The following is a 22,893-nucleotide window of genomic DNA, read 5'->3' on the forward strand; positions in this document are numbered from 1 at the left end:
GGGGTGAGTGTGGGCACTTACAGAGGGCTGGCCAGGCTCTCCTAACAGCCCTGAATATTGACAACTTTACCCCCACAGCCATGCTGAAAGCCAGCTGCCCACATTCTTCCTGTTCTACTGATGATGGAACCGAGGCACAGGGTGGCTAAGTCACTTGCTCACAGACACACGGCTAACAAGTGGAGGAGTTGGGCTTTCAAGGCACCTAGTCTACCTCCAGGGCTCCGGAGGCAGGGCTTGCTCCATTGCCTCTCCTTGATCCTCACTGCCTAACTCTTTTATAGCAGCATTATGGAAACATCCCGAGTGTCCAACATTGGCGAGTGGCTAAAGGACATCCATAGAATGGGATATTACATACTTGATCCTTACAGAGAGTTCTTTTTTTAACAAAATTTATTTATTGTTAACTGGAAGATAATTGCTTTACAATGCTGTGTTGGTTTCTGTCACACATCAACATGAACCAGCCATAGGTATACGCGTGTCCCCTCCCTCTGGAACCTCCCTCATACCTTCCACCTCATCCCACCTATCTAGGTCATACAGAGAATTCTTACCAGCACGTTGAAACGCTTTGATTAGGTGCAACCGTGGAACATATAAGAAATGGCAGTGGCAACAGTGTTTCAGGGCCTGAACCCCCTCTCAGCCTCTGTACCCTCTCCTGGATGGTCATAACAGCTCATTGGTTCACACATCCATCCAACAGGTTTTAACCCAGCCCGTTATGTGCCTGGTACTGGGAATGTGATGATGACAAACTCAAACATGGACTCTGCTCTCCTGCCGCTAATTTACATCCAGCTTCTTTTTAAATTAATTTGTATTGGAGTATAGTTGCTTAACAGTGTTGTGTTCGTCTCTGCTATACAGCCAAGTGAATCAGCTACACATGTACATATATCCCCTTCTGTTCTGGATTTCCTTCCCACTTAGGTCACCACAAAGCACTGAATAGAGTTCCCTGTGCTGTACAACAGGTTCTCAGTTCACTATTTTATTCATAGATAAACCCATCTCTTACATCTCCTGTATTGGCAGGTGGGTTCTTTACCACCGATGCCACCTGGGAAGCCGGTTTTATGCAGAGTAGTATATATATGGGGCTTCCCTGGTGGCTCAGAGGTAAAGAAAGAATCCATCTGCAATGCAGGAGACCCAGGTTCAATCCCTGGGTCAGGAAGATCCCCTGGAGGAGGAAATGGCAACCTGCTCCAGTATTCTTGTCTAGAGAATCCCCTGGACAGAGGAGCCCAGCGGGCTACAGTCCATGGGGTCGCAGAGTTGGACATGACTGAAGCAACTGGACATGTGTGCACATAGCGTATATGTGTCAATCCAACTCTTTCAGTTCATCCCGACCTACTTCCTCCCCTTGGTGTCCATACGTTTGTTCTCTCTATCGTATATTAACACGTATGTGTGGAATCTGGAAAAATGGTACAGGTGACCCTATTTGCAAAGCAGAAATATCGTCCGGCTTCTGACTGCAAGGTCTGCCTGGGCTTTCTCCCTCCATGTGACCCTGGACCTATTTTCCTGGGACTCCGATTGACCCCCAGCCCTCAGATCCAGCCCCCATCTGCACCTATTGCCTCATTTCTAAAACGGACCAAGGAGCCACAGACCTCCTGGACTTCAGAGCATAGGCTCTTCACAGTCGTCAGCAGCCACACCTCACATCATTACCACCTTCTAGAAAAGGTGGAGAAGAAAATGGCAACCCACTCCAGTGTTTTTGCCTGGAGAATCCCAGGGACAGCGGAGCCTGGTGGGCTGCCATCTCTGGTGTTGCACAGAGGCGGACACGACTGAAGCGACTTAGCAGCAGCAGCAGCACTAGAAAAGGTCAAGCTCCTGACAGCTGCAGGGAGTGCCCTCCTCCCTGAATGTTCAAACATCCAGCCCCCGTGGACAGCCAAGCTGGAATGGAGGAAGCAGGGGCCCTGGATTCCAAAGAAAAAGCTTCAGGATGGCTCTCCAATTGCCAGCGGTGCATCCTTAACCTGATGAGCTTTGTTCCCTCCATTGATGGGGCCAGTCCCACCCACCAGGGGAGATGAACCCCCACGGCGACAGGCAGGCTGTGGCAGGTTCAAGACCTGGAGTGGCACCCGCCTGGCAGCACCCACGTCTGTCCCTCTCCAGCTTTGGGGGATCAGATCAGACTTTTTACAGATCAGATCCCTGATCTGTAAGAAATGGGATGGTCACAGTACCCACCTACAAGGGGTTGTGAGAATTAAATGAGACGATGATGCAGAAAGCTGGGTGCGGTGCCTGGCCCGTAGGCAATGCTGGATAAGTTACAGCCCTGTTATAAGTGTTATTACATTATAGCTGTGCTGGAGGGATGTGGGTGAGCTGTGAGGGTAGCAGGGGAAGGTGTCTGCTTACAGCACAGACCCCTGGGGTAGCTTCTGCTGTCAGGCCCAGAGGCCTTAACAACATTAGTGTCACAGGAGGGCATCCACCCAAAGCGTGGACATTTGTCGTTGTTGTTATTGTTCAGTCGCTCAGTTGTGTCCGACTCTTTGCGACCCCATGGACTGCAACATGCCAGGCTTCCTTGTCCTTCACCATCTCCCGGAGCTTGCTCAAACTCATGTCTGTCGAGTCAGTGATGCCATCCAACCATCTCATCCTCTGCCATCCCCTTCTCCTCCTGCCTTCAGTCTTTCCTAGCATTAGGGTCTTTTCCAATGAGTCTGTTCTTCACATCAGGTGGCCAAAGTATTGGAGTTTCAGCTTCAACAACAGTCCTTCCAATGAATATTCAGGACTGATATCCTTTAGGATGGACTGGTTGGATCTCCTTGCAGTCCAAGGGACTCAAGAGTCTTCTCCAACACCACAGTTCAAAAGCATCAATTCTTCGACATTCAGCCCTCTTTATAGTCCAACTCTCACATCCATACATGACTCCTGGAAAAACCATAGCTTTGTCAGCAAAACAATGTCCTTTTAGAAGCCAAGCCCACAGACTGAGTTATTCTCCAGAAAACAATTTCTATTCTATTCAGACCCAGCTGATAAGCATTTGTGTGTTCACCAATAACGTTTGTTCCTGAAGGGCGTTGAGTTGTGCCTTTCCTTCTTTCACTGACCATTTCCCTTATGGTCTAGGGACCGAGTCCAGATTCCACCACAGGACAGACAAGGCCAACATGACCTGGTTATCTGCCAAGATCCTCAGCCTTATCACTACTCTCTGGCCTTGTAGTTCTTATTATGATTACAAGATGAACCTCAGCAATGACCATCAGGGAACTTCATTATCAGTTCAGTCGCTCAGTTGTGTCCGACTCTTTGTGACCCCACAAATTGCAGCACGCCAGGCCTCCCTGTCCATCACCAATTCCCGGAGTTCACTCAAACTCACGTCCATCGAGTCGGTGATGCCATCCAGCCATCTCATCCTCTGTCGTCCCCTTCTCCTCCTGCCCCCAATCCCTCCCAGCATCAGAGTCTTTTCCAATGAGTCAACTCTTCGCATGAGGTGGCCAAAGTACCGGAGTTTCAGCTTTAGCATCATTCCTTCCAAAGAACACCCAGGGCTGATCTCCTTTAGAATGGACTGGTTGGATCTCCTTGCTGTCCAAGGGACTCTCAAGAGTCTTCTCCAACACCACGGTTCAAAAGCATCAGGGAACTTAGGGAAAAACAAAAACAAACAAGGTTTTGGCTCAGGAGTTCTGGAGGTAAATGGCATGCCCAGGGCCACACAGGGAGGTGGGGGGCATGCACAGACCGGGGGTTCTGCCTTTACTGGGGCCAGGGTTGGTGGGGGGAGGGGCTAATGTTTTGCAAGGTTGCTCCGCATTGGCAAATCTGAAACAAAAGAGAGGGAATAAAGCAAGTGTAGGTAGGGAAAAGCAAGAGCACTCAGAAAGGCCAGCTATCTAGATCCCCCAGACTTTCTAGAAAGAGGAACTTCATGGGTGGGGCCACGTGACTCTTCAGTTGTGGATCTGTGGCAGTGTGTTTACGACATAGATGCCTAAACAATTAAAAGCTTAATGCCAGGCACTTACATTGCAATCAAAAGAGCTAATTGTCAGGCATTTACAAGTACACAGATAAAGAATCCACCTGCCAACGCAGAAGATGCAAGAGATGCAGGTTCAGTCCCTAGGTCCGGAAGATCCCCTGGAGAACGGAATGGCAACCCACTCCAGTATTCGTGCCTGGAAAATCCCAAGGACGGAGGAGACTGGAGGGCTACAGGCTATGGGGTCGTAAAGAGTGGGACATGACTGAGCGACTGAGCACGGTACACAGTACCACGGCTATAAATACAGATAGAGATACAGATGCTTCCTATGTTCTCATTACCCTAAATAGCGTTCATACTAAATGAAGTAGCTTTGCTGTCTCCAGGACTTAGAATATGTGACGTTTATCTGCTCTGCCCTCCACCTAGAATGCCCTTCTTTTATCTTCCTGCTTCAATCATCTTTCCTTCAAAACTCAATTCAAGCACCGCTTCTTCTGGGAATCTTTCCTCCCTGCATCCTGTACATTCCCCCAAACATCCTGTGTGTGTGTGTCCCCATGTGTGTGTGTGTGCGTCTGACTTTCATCCTGCTGACTCCACTCCTTACGGTGCCTGGCCTGTGTGTGTGTCTGTTTTCGCTGTTGGCCCAGGAGCTCAATGAGGAACAGGAATGTGTGATTCATCCTTCGTGGGGACTTCTTGAGAAGCCAGCTGGGCCAGGTGCAGCTCTGCATCTCCAGGGCCAAGCATGAGCCGCTGAAAGCGGGCCCGGTTTGTCCACTTGTCTCAGCCACACAGAGCCAGCCCTGGCTGTTGGTTTGATCAACACGATGTCCAGCTCACTGACCTCTCTGCTGAGCTGGACATGGGCCTGGTCCCCCTTGGGGATCATTTCTTTCTCCTTGGACACCCCCTGGGGCATCACTCAGCTTGCCACAATTTGGAGATCTGGAGATGGGGGAATCCCACGTCTAGAGGCTCTGGCTGTTTAACGTTGGGACTGTCCACCATCTCTGTTGTTCACAGCTCAGCCCGCCTGCCTTCAGAACACCTGCTATTTATAGATCTACATGCTCAGCCTAAATTAAGCAAGCACACCTTATCAGGATACCACAGCACACCACAGCCCTTTCAGATTTGGATCATGAGAAAGAGGAAGAAGGACATGGGAGGGACCCAGAGCCAGCCTGTCTGAAATGCACTTGGCCAAAATATCCCGTGCCTGTGCAGGGAAGAGGCACACTGCCTTGTGGCTCAATGGCTTCTCATAAACACTTTGTCACAGGCACTAAAAATATCCCCAGTGCCAGGGGATTGGCCGTCAGAAAAGGAGAAGGACTGAAGGGAAGGTCCCTGGGACAGGGGAGTGGTTAGATGTTTGGAATTGGTTCCCTGTACTTTGAAACCTCAGCAGGTAGACAGGCACTTAACTGAAACCTCCTTGAGGGCAGGCGCTATCTCCTTCCCCATTGAGCCCCCAGTATCCAGGTCAAGGAAGGGTTACTGGGTGAGTGTTTCTGGAGTTGTCCTGAACAGCTGTCGCCCTGTACAGTTGTGTAATGACCCTTCAGGTGGCAGTACCACTGACTCAGTCATCTCCGTGGCAGCATATTTCTGTATAAAGTATGTCAGTGTCTATGGTCATCATCATCAATCATCATTGTAAACAACACTGCCCGGAACATCCAGTGGCTTTAGCATTTTATTTCTTTTGGACTGTGTCCTTGGGCTAAGTTCCCAGGACAGAGATCCTAAGAATGTTTTCGGGGTTCCTGTCACGTATTATCAGTTGTGACTTTGTCATGGTACAAAGGGAGGAAGGGAGACCAGGGGACGGGAGCTGGAAAACAATTCCCGCTGAACTGGGAGCAGGAGGGAGGCGGCAACAGTAAGAGCTTGTGAGGGCGAGTGGGTCTGCTGCTGTCAGCTGGGTCCAATGGCCCTCCCCCCTGCACACACACAAACAGACACATTCCTCCACATAGGAAGAGGCATGTTGGCTGTCACAGCAGCTGGAGGGGAGGGTCTTCTGTTGTTCTATAAGCAGGGGCCCGGGATTCTGTGCGTCCTGCAACATGGCCAGTCCTGAGCTGGGCAGGAAATGCCAAGATGCACTCTTCAAAAACCCCGAGGGGCAGTTGGTAGCATAGCAGCTGTTCTTAAACAGTTGGTTTTGAAGGCCTCTTTACAGGGTCTTAAATGTTACTGATGGTCTCAAATAGCTTTTGTGTCTTCTGTCTTTAAGGAGACATTCTTTACATATTTATCGCTTTATTTAAAATTGGCAATAATAGGTCTATCGCCTGATTATAATGAAAAACAGCTACTTTCCCAAATGAAACAGAAATTTAGTGAGAAAAGTAGCATCGTCTTACTAATCTCCATGTCTGGCTGAAAGGAAAGCAGCTGAGTTCTCAGTCTGCTGTCGCCTCGGTCTGTGCTGGAATCCCACACTGCCTGTCTCTGGGAAACAGAGGCAACAGTCAGTTCCTGAGACAGTGAGAATGAAAAAGCGAGTGGTGTCTTGCCATGAAAATGGTTTTGCCCTCATGGACACCCTGGAAGGGGCTCATTGACACCCTGGCGACTCTGGAACATGATTGACGGAGCACAAGTGCATGGTTAAGAGCTTGGCTTTTCAAGCAGGCTGCTGAGAGGGGAGGGGCGGTCAGCTCCCAGGGTCACCTGCACCCAGCTGGGTGACCTTAGGCAGGAAAGGTAACTCCTGTGCCTCGCTTCCAGCCTCTTTCAAATGGGATAGTAGGACCTACTTCTCAGGATCATTATGAGAATTAAATGATCGAATATGTATAACAGTCAAAGAACAGTGCTTGGTACTTATTAAATGCATGTATCCACATATACATGTGTGCATATATGCTATATGTATATGCATATGTGTATACCTATCATACTTTATATGAACACTATATGTGTCTCAATGTATTTCTATACATGTCATACCAATGTGCATGTATGTATACATATCATACAACATGCATATACTATGTATGTGTATATATATGTATATACTGAATAAAAAATAATTTTAAGTCACCACAGCAAGAGTCACCCATGTCACTTCATTTCTAAGAATTTGAATCTTAAACACAGCCCTATTTTTTAATTAATTTTTATTCGAGTGTAGTGGCTTTATAAGGTTGTGTTGGTTTCTGCTGTCCAGCAAGGTGAATCAGCTATACGGGTGCAAACATCCTTCCCCTTTTAGTCCCCATAGAACACTGAGTAGAGTCTCCTGAGCTGTACAACAGGCTCTCATTAGTTATCTACTTTGTTCATAGTAGTGTATATCTCTCTGCCCATCTCCCGATTCATCCCCCAGCCCAGCACCGCATCCTAGCGCAGCATTTCTGACCCCTCACCCGGGTGGGGCGCTGCAGGAACCGTCACACTGTGCTCAGGGTCTGTCTCGTGGAGTATGGCCAGACGCTAGCTCAGCTGTGGGGTCACATGTCTGTCCCCCTCATGCTCCCTGGAGCCTCGATCAAGGGCTTGGTGACAACTCCAGACCGTCCTTCTCATTTTCTCTTCCTCCCTTTGCTGGTGAAGTGACTGTCTTCATTTAGCCGCCTGACTGAGAACATCTGGCCGCTGGGGCAGATATCAAAGTGGGGGTCCCAGGTGCCTGGCCCCAGAGAGTCCCCAGAAACCCCAGGCGCCTCCTGGGGGCTCGCGGGGCTGCTCTGTCAGCAGCACGGCTCACAGGGGGAGTGTTTTCCTGAAATGCTTTCTGTCTAGAAGCTCTCAGTGTGAGCTTTGCCAAGGCATATGCATTCCCTTAGCCTTTGAAAATACACATCGGTTCAAAGAGAGGAAAAAAAAAAAAATAGGTCAGCATGAATTATCCAGCCACCGCATTCGAGCACAAGAAGAAGGAATTTGGGCGGAGGGTCTTTTAATAAAGTGCTGGTTGCTGTTCTTCCTCTTGCTTTTTTCATTAATTCTACTAACAAATATTGACTGGATGCCTCCTTGTACCAGGCAGGGTTCAGAAAGCCGGGACTGCTTCAGTCAATCCCTTGGGAAATGTAATAATATATGACTTCTGATAAAAGACAAAGGTAAAGGATTCAAAGATTTGTAGGAAGATGGGAAGTGCTGTGAGAGCGAGAAGCAAGGGGAGGAGAAGGTTTGAGGGGGCCGCTGGTGGAGGTGATGGGGAGGCCACACAGAGAGTAGACAGGTGAGCAGAGACCTGGAGGCGCTAAGGATCTGACCCAGGTGGGCACCGGGGGACCGCCATGGCCATGCCCTAGGTCAGGAGGAGTGTGACTGGTGAGTCTGACCAGCAGTGGACTCAGGGGGCCCTGCAGAGTGAGTGAGGGGCCAGATGACCAGGGAGGAAGGGGAGGGCAGATTATAGGGGTTTCACCTTGGACTTTGGGTGACACTTGTCTCCAGGGGTGACCCTTGTCTCGATGGACTTCAATGACTTCCTGAGGTTAATTCCCTCCTCCTGTAATTAGTCAGCCTCCCCTCCTCTGGGAAACCAGCCCTGAGCCCTTGACTGGGCTTGGAGCCCCTCCTCTGAACATCCGAGGTCATCCACGTTGGCCCCTAGCCTCGCATCCTCCAGCTCAGATGGAAATTAATCCACCTACCAGATTAAGGTCCATTAGCTGGGTGTTTCAATTTTCTGTCCACCAAGTGGGTGGCAGCTGGTCTTGGGTTTCATGACCTCCTACCCTTGTTCAGGAGCACCACCCCCAACCTCTAAGCCCCTAGGGACTTTCTCAAATTCCATCTGTCCTCTAGGACTCTTTTCATCCTGTCCCCAAATGGACCTTGACCTCCCCCTTCCTCAGAACCCGCTCAGATGCTCTTGTGCCCCTCCCAGGCACTCAGCAGGTTCTGCCTGGCATTTGCCTGTCACATTCCCCCACAAGATGCTAAATTCCATGAGGCAGGGAATGGCAGCCTGAACTCTGTGTGTGTCATCTTCCCTGTGGCTGGAGACAGCTGGAGGAGGGGACCCACCACTGCAAGGTTTGCCCCCAGAGCTTCAATGCCTGACTGTGTGGCGCTTCTGTGCCCCCGGCGTGCACCTGTCTCCCAGCTCAGTATTTGCAGCACCCACGCGTCCTTGCCTGGCCAACCCTCTGCCTGGAGTGCCCTTCCCCTATTTCTTTTATTTATTTTTTTTTAATATTTATTTACTTGCTTATTAATATTTGGCTGTGCCTCCTAGTTGAGGCTCTTTAGTGGCAGCGTGCAAACACCTAATTGAGGCATGTGAGATCCAGTTCCCCCACCAGGGATCGAAATCAGGACCCCTGCACTAGGAGCCCGGAGTCTTAGCCACTGGACCACCAGGGAAGTCCTTTCTCCTATTTTCTTCACCCAGCAGGTCCCCTATCAGCCCTTACTAACTCAACAAAAGGGCCACCTCCTGGGGAAACAGTCCTCAGTCCTCAGTGCTCCCTCCCCTTTAGCGCCAGCCCCTCCCCTCTTGGTGGCTGTTTTCACCTCCCACGGAGGAGAGGAGGCTTTGATGTGTCAGAAGGATTCACGGGGGCCCTGCCCTCGGAGCCCTTGGAGGTCCGGAGCAGGGGCAGAGAGCTCTTTCTGTAAAGGCCGGAGATAGTAAACATTTTCGTTTTTGTGGACTGGATCGTCTGTGTTGTGACTGCTCAGATATGCCACGGCCGCGCAGAAGTGGCCACAGGCAGTACAGAGATGAACAGGCATAGATGTGTTCCAGCAAAACGTCATTTACCAAAACAGGCGGCCGGCCAGATCGGGCCCACGGGTGGCCATTCGCGGAATCCTGGACTTGACTCAGCCTTGGCTTCAGAGGGAAACAGCTTGACCGGCACACGCACACCCTGTTTGCTGTCACTGTGGGGCCCCCGGTCGCTGGGCAGGAGCTCTTCCTGAGCGCAGCGTTTGCACCCAGAGTCGCACCCTCCGTGACTGGCATGTGCCCAACACAGGGCCAGCTGCTAGGACACAGGACGGGTCAGTGAGCGAGGCGATGACATTCCTGCAGGTCCTGAGCCTAGTAAGCCAGGCTGGACCTGCCCCTTCCCTCCCAGCACCAAATGCTGGGGAGGGGCCAGTCATGGGCTGTGGGACCCCTGGGCGAGTCACTAAATCCCCTCCTCCAGGTGCATCTTTGCTGCACTGGTTTTAAGGGGGTGCAGATCATGCCATCCCCTCGAGGTGGCGCTGGGAGGATTCGGCTCAGCCCTCCCGACCCCTAACAGCCTAGGAATGCCTCCCCCCTGGCCGCAGCCCACAGACTTCTGAGACACCCGGCCTTAACCGCAGAGCTGTGATGGGGGCTGGGGGCACCTGGAACTTCCTGTCTGCTCTTAGTCCCTGAAAAGGAGGCATTGAGGTGTGAGACCCCCCAGGAGGTAAGCGGATCCCATCCTGCACTAGAATTTTCTGGGGTCTGAGTGGCTTGAGTCCTGACATATACTTAGGCAGGAGCACACACAGCAGCTTGTGTGCTCCAAGTACGATTCACACACTATTCACTGTTCACACACATTATTTAATTGCCGTAACTGCCTGTGCTATGGATATTATTATCCTGATGTTACACAAGGCCTTCTGCATCATAGAGGTTGAACCGCACAGGAGCAGAGCTCGAATTTGAACCCAGTGTTCTGACACCGAGCTTTGGCTCATAACCCCCAGGGCAAACTGACATGCAAGAGAAAGCATACAGAGCTGGAGGGAAGCGGAGTGGATCAAATACACCCGCCAACCCAGCCCCCTTTCTCGAGCTGGTACATGGTTACACAGAGAACTGAAGTAACTTGCCCGAGATGACGCAGCATTGGTGACAGAGGCAATATTTGAATCCAAGGGTTGATTTCCAGTCCAGTACTTTATCCACCAAACCCAAACCTCTCCTTTGGCTTGGGACTTGTAGAAAAATACAACCCAGACTACTACAAACTCTCATCTTAGCCTTTATTAAGAAGCAACCCCTTCTCCAGGCAGTGGCAATATGGCTGTGCACCTTAGTTAACATGGATAGGTATCTGGGCCTGGATCCGGCCAGATCTGGGCTCAAGAATCAGTATCTGATTGTTGTTGTTCAGTTACTTAGTCGTATCCGACTCTTTGTGACCCCGCATGGACTGCAGCAAGCCAGGCTCCTGTCCTTCACCATCTCCCGGAGCTTGCTCAAACTCATGTCCATCAAGTCAGTGATGCCATCCAACCATTTCATCCTCTATCATCCCCTTCTCCTCCTGCCTTCAATCGTTTCCAGCATCAGGGTCTTTTCTAATGAGTTGGCCCTTCGAATAAGGTAGCCAAAGTATTGGAGCTTCAGCTTCAGCTTCAGCATCTGTCCTTCCAGTGAATATTTAGGGTTGATTTCCTTTAGGATTGACTGGTTGGATCTCCTTGCAGTCCAGGGGACTCTGAAGAGTCTTCTTCAACACCACAGTTCAAAAGCATCAATTCTTCACCGCTCAGCCTTCTTTATGGTCCAACTTTGACGTCCGTACATGACTACTGGAAAAACTATAGTTTTGACTAGATGGACCTTTGTTGGCAAAGTAATGTCTCTGCTTTATAATATGCTGTCTAGGTTTGTCTTAACTTTCCTTCCTAGGAGCAAGCGTCTTTTAATTTCATGGCTGCAGTCACCATCTGCAGTGATTTTGGAGCCCAAAAAAATAAAGTCTGTCACTGTTTCCACTGTTTCCCCATCTATTTGCCATAAAGCAATGGGACCGGATGCCATGATCTTAGTTTTCTGAATGTTGAGTTTTAAGCCAGCTTTCTCACTCTCCCCTTTCACCTTCATCAAGAGGCTCTTTAGTTCCTCTTCACTTTCTGCCGTAAGGGTGGCGTCATCTGCATATCCGAGGTTATTGATATTTTTCCTGTACTCTGATAGGCTGGAGCAAATCTCTGACTCTCTGGTTTCTCATCTGGCAACTGGTGCTACAAGGCCCCAGGTGGCTGAGTTGTTCTGAGAACTAAGTGCAATGACGTATGTGTCATGCCATCCCGGAGTCCTTGGTCCTCAGCAAGTGTGCCCTCTGGTCCTCCATCCTCATCTGCTCCCTGCTTCTCCCTCCCTCATCACCTCTGCACCAGGGAGCCATGAGCACCCCTCCCACTTCGCTCTGCTGCAGAACCTCTCCCATGATTCCTCCCGTGAGTGGCCGCTCTGACCTCGGCTTGGGCAGTACTGCAAACCCAGGAAACCACGCTGAGCTATTTCCACCCCAGGGGCCGTGACAGCTCCCTTTTTTGTTCCTGCCCTATAATTGCAGGGTTTTACAGTGGTTTCTCTGTTGCCTGCAAGTCCCAGGATTCGCCCTGTTTCTCTCTGACAAGTAATTGTATCTCAGGAACCCGCAGCAATTAGGCCCCCAGCCCCTGGGTGGAAGCCCTCTTTGTGTGGAGACAGATGTCTGGATGGAAAGGAAGACGTTAGCTTGTTGAAGCGAACTCTGTGATTAGACCAAGCCTTTCATAAAGCCTCTGCGTGGATTTGTTGGCTCCTGATGCCTGGTGAGCCTTGAAGTCATCATCCACTCTTTCCAACTTCCTTCCCCTTGATCTTGGACAATCTGTGGGAGCCCAGACCGTGGGTGCTTGCTAGGCAATGAGTGATGAAGAGGGAACAGGAGGGTGCAGGTCTCTGGTGCCCAGGGCTAGCAAGTTGTCGTGTCTGCAAAGGTGGTAGAATCTTCAGCTTAGGGACTTGTCAGAATGCACGTTGCTCATGGCTCAGACCTGCCTTCCAAGCAAGGTAAGGCTACCTTTGGAAGAACTAAAGGAAGCTGGGGGGGTCAACTTGCCTGCGAAACAGTAATGTCAGCTGGAGGCGGCAGTGTTGCCTGGTGGTTAAAGCGCTATCCTGGGCACACTGCTGGGTTGTGTTCTGGTTCTACCACTTTCCAGCCGGGTGTCCCATCCTTGCAGGGCCCCCTTTGAGGTAGGTGCTAGTTTTAGCATCACCACCCCTCTTTACACAGAGAGGGAAAAAGGCACAGAGAGGTTGAGAGACTTGCCCAGGGGTGCCCAGCAAAGATTTGGCAGCGCCAGATTCAGACTTGGGGAAGCTGGCCCAGGAGTTCACGTGCTGAACCGCTAGGCTTTCCTGCCTCTCAGCGTGGAGGGAGTGACAGCGTGCACCTGCGTGGGTGTCACCTGTGCCATGTGCAAACGCAAGCCCGGGGCAGGGCGGTCCCGTTGGTCCTCCGCCCCTGGGATGTTCGAAGGACAGCGCAACCCCCCGGGAAGGGCTGCACCACACCCTCCCCGGGAAGCTGGGCGGCTCTCCTCGGTTCTGGTCCAAAGGCTGGAGGCCCCTAGACGGGGTGCGACTGAGCAGGGTGGGGGTGGGGCCCCGGCCCATCTGTTTGGAATTAGACGGGAACGGAGCACAGTTGGCCAGAAGGCAGCCACACTGAGCCAAGAAACAGTTTGGAAACACTCCGCTCATGTCTCAGAGTTGACTTCTCCTCTTGTGATTCTGTCCCGGTCTCTCTACTGCGGCGCTCACAGACAAGCATGCTGGAGTGAGTGGCCATTTCCTTCTCCAAGGGATCTTCACCCACCCAGGGATTGAACCTGTGTCTCCTGCACTGCAGGCGGATTCTTTACCCGATGAGCCATCAGGACTGGGGACAGATCCAGGGATGCTCTTTCCTTGGCCTGGGGTGGGGGCCTTAGAAGGGTGAGAGGCAGTGAGCTGGCGAACACCATGAGGCTAGAGAGCGACCTTACTCCGGGGAGGACAAAGGTGATAACGAGCAACAGCATTGATCGTGTGCTGACAACGTACCGCTGGCTTAGCGTTTAAGCCCTGGGGTCAGCATCAGATTTGCCTCCAGCTCACAGATGGAACCTGGCCTCCCCAGGGTTAACCAGCACAACCTCCACAGCTGCTGAGTGACTCTGCTGGGAGTGGAAGCCAGGCTTCTGGATGCCAGCACTGGGCTCCTGGGCCAGCTGTGGCATGGGGTGAAGTCCTCCAGGGGTCAGAGCAGAAGCCTGAGTCCCAGGTTTTGTCTCTCACCAGCTGTGTGGCCTCGGGCAAGTTGACTGACCTCTCTGGGCCTCGGACCTTCTGCTGTGGCATACGCTGCATGACACTGTAGTATGTCCCCACAGGGACAGTGCAAGGAGCTTCACCCGTGTGGAGCCCTGACGGAGCTTGGAAAGATGAGCAAGGACTTTTCTGTGCTCCTGGGTGAAAGTGACGCTGTCCCGGGCTTTCGGTTGGGATTGGAGAGAGGTTCTGGGGGCTGGGTGGGCCCTAGGGAGCCTCAGAATGCAGGGATGGTGTGCCCAAGCACTTCTTCCTGGAAGCCAGGCCCACCCTGGCTGGGCCTGCATTCTCATAGACCTTTGCTGACATCGTATATTGCATCCTACTTTTCCTTCTCTTCTTTGGGTCTAAGCTTCTGGTAATGAAATCCTAAATCCTGGGAGATTTTCTCAGTAAATACAGCCTCGGAAGATTGCTAGGTCAGGGTCCCAGGGCCAAGCATTGGGTGGCTGGAGAAGGTTTTGAAGGTACCAGCAGTTTTTAAGGTTGGGGAGCATTGGTAGTTCTAGTTCATGATCATAAAAGTAGCCATGATCAGTGAAGAGAATCCTGAAAAGAGAAGAAAATGTGAAAAAAAAGAAAAATTCCACAGAACTACCCCTCCAGGAAAGTACCTATTTTAGCATGTCAGAGAATTCTCTTTCACTGTATGTGTTTTGGTTCCTCTAGTGTTAAAACTGTCATCTGATTCTAATACTGTTTCCATTGTCTTTTAACAATTTAAGAGTATAGCAAATGTTTCCTCTTGTTTTAAATTCTTCATGAGCATTATTAAAAATGCAGAGTTTTGCACGGTATAACAGATATTTGCGCAGACTATGGTGCACTTAGTAATTTCCTTAAGGTGGAGCATGTTGGAGCTCTGTGGCATTTTACTATTAAAAATAACATGATGATGGATAAAGAAGATGTGATATATATATACATATTATATGTGGTGTACACACACACACACACACACACACACACACTGGAATATTACTCAGCCGTAAAAAATGAAATATTGCCACCTAAAGTGGGCGGACTTAGAGGGTATTATGCTAAGTGAAATAAGTCATACAGAAAGATAAATACTGTATGACTTCACTTATGTGGAATCTAAAAACATTAAACAAATGAACATATGAAACAGAAGCAGAGATATTAAAACAGAGAACAAACTAGCGGTTGCCAAGGAGAAGGAGGGAAGGGAGAAAAGAAAAAGGTGAAGGAGATTAAGAGGTTCACACTTCCAGTTGCAAAGTAAATGTTACAGGTATGAAATATTCAGTGTGGGGAATATAGGCACTAACTATATAATATCTTTGTATTGTGACGTATCAAAACTAGACTTATCATGATGATCGTTTTGAAATATAAAGAAAAATGTCTCCATGCTATGCATCAGAAACTAACATGGCACTGTAGGTCAATTACACTTCAAAAATAATTAAAAAAAAAAGTGCACTTCAAACAAGAGATCAGATTTGTGGTTACCAGAGGTGGGAAGGTAAGGGAGAAAGATTTGAATGAAAGAAAAAGGTAAAAACTTCCAGTTATAAGATAAATTAGTCCTAGGGATGTAACGCGCAACATGATAAATATAACTAACACTCATTGTGTTTCTGCTCAGTCGTGTCTGACTCTTTGCCACCCTATAGGCTGCAGCCTGCCAGGCTCCTCTGTCCATGGGAGTTCAGGGAAGAATACTGGAGCAGGTGGCCAGTTCCTCCTCCAGGGCATCTTCCCGACCCAGGGATCAAACCCTCATCTGAATCTCCTGCATTGCAGGCAGATTCTTCACCACTGAGCCATTGGGGAAGTCATAATTAACACTGCTATGCATTATACGTAAGCATGCTAAGTCGCTTCAGTCGTGTCCAACTCTTTGTGACCCTTCTGGACTGTAGCCCACCAGGCTCCTCTGTCCATGGGATTTTCTCAGACAAGAATATTGGAGTGGGTTGCCATGCCCTCCTCCAGGGAATCTTCCCGACCCAGATACTGAACCCGCCTCTGATTACATCTCCTGCCTTGGCAGGCGGGTTCTTTACCACTAGCGCCACCTGGGAAGCCCATGTATTATATACTGACATGAAAAATGTTAAGAGGCTCAATCCTAAAAGTTCTCATCTCAAAGTTTTATTCTGTTTCTTTTAATTTTGTATCTATATGAGAAGATGGATGTTCATTAAACTTATCATTTCCTGATGTATGTAAGTCAAACTGTGATGTCGTACACCTTAAACTTATACAGTGGTTTTGGTCAGTTACATCTCGATGAGACTGAAAGAAAAAAAATAACATGATGATAAACCTCTCCGGGTACAAAACTGTCCACATGTCGAGTCGTTTCTGAGAGCTGATTCCTAGCTGGTGACCCCAGGGGCAGAAGCTGAGCACTTGTTGAGGCTTTGGATGCTGCACGTGAAGGTCCTCTTGTTGGAGACTGGTGAGCAGAGCTGGCAGGAACCGTGCCTCTGCTGCGCGGGGGTCGCGCTGCTGCTGAAAGAATCTGAAACCACCTGTACCCAACTCAAAGGAAAGGTACCAGCTGGACAAGACTCGGCCTTTCTTTCTGATGAATGAGAAGCAGCTCTAGGCGTCCTGATGAGCTCAGTTAAGTTTCACTTGAAGCGAGAATGACTAGGACCCCCCTCCCCGCGGAAGGCAGACAAGGCAGGACACTGAAGCTTTTGTGCTGCTGGCATAGGGGGCTGCCTCCAGCAAGATGGGATTCACTGTCGAATATCGCTTCCTTGGTGACTCAGATGGTAAAGAATCTGTCTGCAGTGTGGGAGACCCGGGTTCCATCCTTGAGTTGGGAAGATCCCCTGGAGAAGGGAATGGCAACCCAATCCCGTATTCTTGCCTAGAGAATTCCATGGAAAGAGGAGCCTGGAGGGCTACTGTCGATGAAGTTGCAAAGAGTCAGATACCCTGAGCAACTAACATTTTCATCCACAAAGCAGTGCAGCTGTGTGGGCACACACCCACTCCCTGCCTTCTCCTCCCGTCCTCCGTTCTTTATTCTCTAAGGATGGTCTCTGGACATCTGACCTGTTGCTCATTTATTTCTCTGATGAGTCTCTCTTTCACCTAGAACTTAAGATCTCTTCATCCATTTTACTCCTTGCTGTAGGGCTTTCCAGGTGACTCAGTTGTAAAGAATCTGCCTGCCAATGCAGGATGTGGGTTCAAAGTGGGTTCAATCCCTGGATTGAGAAGATCCCCTAGAGAAGGAAATGGCTGCCCACTCTGGTACTTTTGCCTGGGAAATCTCATGGACAGAGGAGCTTGGCAGGGTACAGTCAATAGGATAGACACTGAAAATTCTTTGTCCGATTTGCAAAGAATTGAACTTGACTGAGCAACTGAGCACCCACACTGCCCTACCGCCTGATCCATTACCTGCATACAACAGGTGTTCAGTAAATATGTATTGGATGAACAGGGGAAATTGGAAATTTCAGATCAAAGGTCCCTAAAACATGATTATTTGTAGTAACAAGACTTGACCACATTGATTTATTGAATTAAACGTGCCTAGCATGTAATCCTCGGCCTTTCTTGGGTTACCCTATGAGGTGGCTCTGTTTTCATCCCATGTATTTTCTGCCTCCTGCCCCCTTGTAATTACAACAGAAACACTTCCCCATGTTTTAAAAAATTCTTTGTGAACCAGAATTTTTCTTCCATGCATGAGAGCATTCCAGATAGACTCCTGAGCACTTTGGATAGCTGGGAGTGGAACTGCTGGGGCATAGAGGATGCCTGTGTGTAACTTTTGCCACACTATTGCCAGGTCGTGTCTGAGAACCACTGCCGAGTTCGCCTTCCCATCCGCAGGGCGTGACTTCCCATGTCCGCCCACCAACACTTGGCATCACAGTGCCTGCTAATTTTTTGCCAGGCTAATAGGTGTCAAGTGGTGTCTCATTCTGTTTTTACTGGCATTTCTCTGATGGCTACCAAGGCCCCAGACCCCTGGGGCTGTCTTGCCCTCTGCCTGGCTCCTCTCCCACTTGGGCTCACTCTCTCTTCTGTGTCTGTTTCTGGACTCAGGACAGACATCTGTCCCTTCGGCAGGCTCTGGGTCCCAGCCTCTCCTCTCTGCTCCCCAGCCACCCTTCCAGAAGGGATGTGTTTACAGACCCAGTTCTGGAGTCTCATATCGCTGGGTTCAAAGCCTGCTCCAGCACCTATAAGCTGTGCAACCTTGACCAAGGGCCTTAACCTCTCTGAGCTTCAGAGTCCTCACCTGCAAACGAGGAAGAGCTTTCCTGAGAATTCGCTGAGATGATTTATGCAGAGCGTTTGGCGTACAGTATGGGCTGAGTTCGTGGTGGCTGTTGAGAATCAGAGCCCATGCCATCCTGTGTCCTGGAGAGGGAAATGGCAACCCACTCCAGCATTCTCACCTGGAGAATCCCCATGGACATTGGGGCCTGGCGGGCTACAGCGCGTTGGGGTCCCAAAGAGTCAGACACCACTGAGCACATCCTGCCTCCTCACTGTCTGTTTGCCAGACTGGCCTCCCCAGCCTGGGAGGACTTGTGGGCAGGGCCGCCTTTGCTGCCTTTTTTATATTTTCAGCTCCTGATGGGCACATCATCAGGATTTGATGGAAGGTATCATGTCAGCCGCTCTGGAGGAGACTGAAGCATCAGATGGTGGGTTGGTCTAGAAGCTTTTATAAAGTCCCTTCTACCCCTGAAATTCTATGATCAGGAAATTACCCAGGAAACACTTCTCCTTGTGGAGTCCTTTCTAAGGTTTCTCAGTGGGGCTTTATTACACACTGCAGGTAATTATAGGAGGCTGCAGCGGCAGCAGGGAGCTCCCTGTGGCCTGATGGCTGGTTGGTGTGTTCTGGAGGCGATCATCTTTCCGCTGACCAGGGGACTGGAATCCTGGCAGAGGCAGGGCCTCCCTCTTCCGTAGCATGGGGGAGACAGCCCTGGAGGTCACAGCCTCAAGCTGGTGGCCCTCCACTCTCTACCCCAGGGGATGGCAGGGGAGCACCAGTGAGGATGAAAAATATCAGGAAAGTCACCAAAAGCAGGAGCAGAGGGGACCTTCAGGACCTTTCATCCAGGAGCCCTAGTCCCCTATGTTCATAGTGACCATGTGGGTGGTACGAAGACAATAGGGATGATTAAGGCCTGCGGCAAACTGGGAAATGATGCAAGGTCTGACCAAAGGTCATGGCTGCTGCTCACTGCAGGGAATTGTTGCTTTGGGGAATGGGAGCTCAGACTTCCATAATTTTCTCCTTCTTTATTGAAAGAAGCTAGAGAGCCAGATTTTTATGATAAGCTTTGTGATTTTTTTAAAATTATAGTTAATTCAGAGTTTTGTCAATGGCTGTACGACACAGGGGCCTATCGCTGGCGGCTCAGCGATAAAGAATCTGCCTACGGTGCAACAGACGCTGGAGACTTGGGCTCGATCCCTGGATTGGGAAGATCCTCTGTGGGAAGAACTGGCAACCCACTCCAGTATTCTTGCCTAGAAAATCCCATGGACAGAGCCTGACAGGCTGCAGCCCATGGGGTCACAAAAGAGTTGGACACAACTGAGTGACTGAGCGTGTGCACACACACACACACGTATGCTGCTGCTAAGTCGCTTCAGTTGTGTCCGACTCTGTGCGATCCCATAGATGGAAGCGAACCAGGCTCCCCCATCCCTGGGATTCTCCAGGCAAGAGTACTGGAGTGGGTTGCCATTTCCTTCTCCAATGCATGAAAGCAAAAAGTGAAAGTGAAGTCGCTCAGTCATGTCTGACTCCAAGCGACCCCATGGACTGCAGCCTACCAGACTCCTTTGCCCATGGGAGTTTCCAGGCAAGAGTACTGGAGTGGGGTGCCATTGCCTTCTCCGACACACGTATGGCACAGACAAAATACCTTTGTGAGGCAGAAGTTTCCACATCCTCTGATTTAGCACATTTGACAGATCAGGAAACTGAGGGTCAGAATCAAAGTTCCTGGGTAAGATAAATCATGGTCTGACATGCCACTGGGCTTTCCCAGTGCCTAAGTGGTAAAGAATACAGGAGACCTGGGTTCAGTCCCTGGGTCAGGAAGATCATCTGGAGAATGGAATGGCAACCCACTCCAGTTTTCCTGCTTGGAGAATCCCATGGACAGAGGAGCCTGGCGGGCTACAATACAAGGGATCACAAAGAGTCAGACATGACTGAGAGACAAGACTGAGCCTATCCCAATGGGCTCCTAACTTCACCTTGTTCCGAGGCAGGAGCTGAAGCCCAGAGAAGGAAAGGCACCACCAGCTCTAAGTCACAGAGCTGGTAATGGCAGAGTCTGGGGGTGAGACCAGGGCTTCTAGGCCTCCTCCCTGGGACTATCCAGTGACTGTGCCGTTGTAAATGACCCTGGAATGGTTTCTACAAAAGCTTGAAAAAGAATGCAGCAGACAGCAAATTCTGACCCATCACCAATCAGCAGGAAACAGCTGGTGCGCAGTGGGCAGGGTGGCCAGGGCACTCCTGCCCCCAGGGGAGCTTTTTGTGTACTTGCTGAACTAAAGCTTTCAGCACCAAGGGTGCAGAGACCAGCTCTGGCCTCGCTCTGAAGGGTCCCTCCAGCCGAATGCCTGGGCAGTCTGATTGCCCTTGAACTGGTGTCTTTAGAGTCTGCCTGTGAAATCTCAGGCAGTCTAGGGGGATCTTTCCTCTCCTTTGTGGTCAGCCACATGGCTTCAAGAAGTGAACCTGAGCTTGGAGTTCATCATGAGCAGTTCCAGTTCCCCATGTTGCGGCTATGACCCTGGGCTGCTCATGTTCATCTCTGTTGCTCTGCTGCTGTCGCGGAGTTATTGTCAATATAATCAAGTGGATGGGTGTAAACTGACGAAGAAAAAGCTGGAGAAATGTAAACTCTTTGCCCTTCTATTCCTTCTCACCAAAGGGGAACATCTGAGCTGGGAAAGGAAGGATGAGAAAGAGTCAGCCCAGTCAGCAAGTTCAATGGCCCTGAGGCAGGTTGAACTTGGTGAGTTCAAGTGCAGTTGTGGAGTTAGCCAGAAGAGAGCAGAGAAGGCAGGGGAGCACGTGTGAGGGCGAGTCAGACGGAGGTGGCTGGGGGCTCTAGGAGTGTGGTCCCTGGAGGGGGGACCATCTTCCTGGCCTTTCACGGGAAGTGCTATCCCCCGAGAAAATAGCAAGGATCTCACCCCCGAGACAGGTCCTTCTCACAAGGCCAAGACTGTGGGTGGGGCAACAAGAGGTCCAGGAAATGAAGACAGTGGGGTGGGAGGAGGAGGCTGGATCACCCCAGAAGACATCAAGGAAGGGAGGGTGAGTGATCCAGATGCTGAGGTGTGAGGAGGGTGGGCGGGACAGTGAGAGGGAGATGGATTTTGCTGATAGGATGGGCGGAGGCCAGTGTGGACGCTAGCAGTGTGGCCTCACTTTCTGTGACACTGGCTGAGCCACAGTATGCCAGAGACAGCCCTGAGCCCTGGCCTAGGAAGGCAGGGTCTCAGAGGGCAGACCCAAGTGATGTCTGGACCTGGAATGCAGGCTCTTGCACCCCCCCACAACCTCATTCCTTCCAGCCTTGCGCATGCACTCAGAGGTCAGGGCCCCAGGAAGGCATCTCTCTGCCCAGGGAACGCAGAAGTCTAAGGAGTCTCCAGGGACCCTTTGTGCTCATGTTGTAGGCAGGCGGCTTGGGTATTTACTACCCCACAGAGGGCACTTGGAGGAGGGGAGGGAGCCACCTGAAGGAGCCTGGGCATCTGTTAGAAGGAAGAAAGGGGACAAGCCGGAGCTCACTCCTCCTGGTCTCTCCCACTGACTCCCCTCCCACAAAGAGGAGGGCACGTCCACTCTGAGCACCACGCTCCCGGGAGATGCTGAGCCAGTGCGTAGAAGCTGGTCCACTCTGGGCGAGTCTGCGATTCCCAAATCGCAGTTGGAAGTTTTCCTGGGTGTGTGCCTTGTGGGGCGGGAGGAACTAGAGGTCAGGAGTAGGTCGGATGTTGTCATCCTCGAGATTCTGATAAGTTTGAAATGACGTCTCTTTGCTGTTTGAATCATTCTAATTAGTGAAAAGTGAACGTGTTAGTTTCAAAGATCTCCTTATACCCTGTGCTGTGCCTAAGATACAAATTTCCTGTTAAAGAATTTTAATTGTTCATGTGAAAACCCAAACTGGTTTGGCAAAGGGCAGATCCATTTGGTTCTCTGAATTTGAGCAGGTTGAATGATTTTGTTCTTTCCTCCCAGCTCATGTCCGACCACTTCTGGTTTGATCAGCCTCGGGACACGTGGCAGAAATGAGGCTTGGGGCCTGGACTGTCCCTGAGTTGACTCATAGCTGGCCTGTGACCCAGGAAAAGCCCTTTACCTTCTGCAACTCAATGGGCTTTCCTAAGAATGGAAACAATGATATATCACATCAAGGTCTGTAGAAAGAGGAGGGGAGACCTTAGGATCGTTTGTCACTGTTGGCGTCAGCTCCAGAGCCTGGCAGTCTGGCTTCTGGTATTGAGTCTGCCGTGACTCACTGTGTGACCTTGGACAGGGGACTTCACCTCTCTGTGCTTGCCCAAATATGGGGTGATGGTAAGGTACCTGATACTAGGCTGTTCGGAAGATTGAATAGCTTTATCTACATCAAGTATTTTACACAGTAAAACACCCACTAAGACGCTCTAATGCTGCACACATAGTAGGTCTCGTTGAAGACAGTCACTCTTCTGTGTTACTAGATGCTCCAGAACAATTCCATTCTGTTAATCTTTGCCACTTTCACAAGGACTGCAGATTTCCTGCATATCTCCTTCCCCATACACCATTAATGAAAGTTCTAAGCCCAGATAACCTTGC

At 50.3% G+C, this 22,893-nt stretch overlaps 1 protein-coding gene across 6 annotated transcripts in view; it reads left to right on the forward strand.

The window, feature by feature from the left end:
* The window catches only part of ST3GAL1 (ST3 beta-galactoside alpha-2,3-sialyltransferase 1), an 88,557-nt gene that overhangs the window by 22,804 nt on the left and 42,860 nt on the right, over nt 1-22,893 (forward strand). For 2 of the 6 annotated variants that reach the window (XM_027560786.1, XM_027560788.1), the window contains exon 1: nt 12,351-12,749. The exons of the other annotated variants lie outside the window; for them this stretch is intronic. The gene's annotated coding sequence lies outside the window, so the exon portion shown is untranslated. Of the gene's footprint in view, nt 1-12,350; nt 12,750-22,893 lie in introns of those variants that run through there. 6 annotated transcript variants of the gene reach the window in all.

This window comes from Bos indicus x Bos taurus, chromosome 14 (assembly GCF_003369695.1).
Source record: "Bos indicus x Bos taurus breed Angus x Brahman F1 hybrid chromosome 14, Bos_hybrid_MaternalHap_v2.0, whole genome shotgun sequence".
NCBI lineage: Eukaryota > Metazoa > Chordata > Mammalia > Artiodactyla > Bovidae > Bos > Bos indicus x Bos taurus.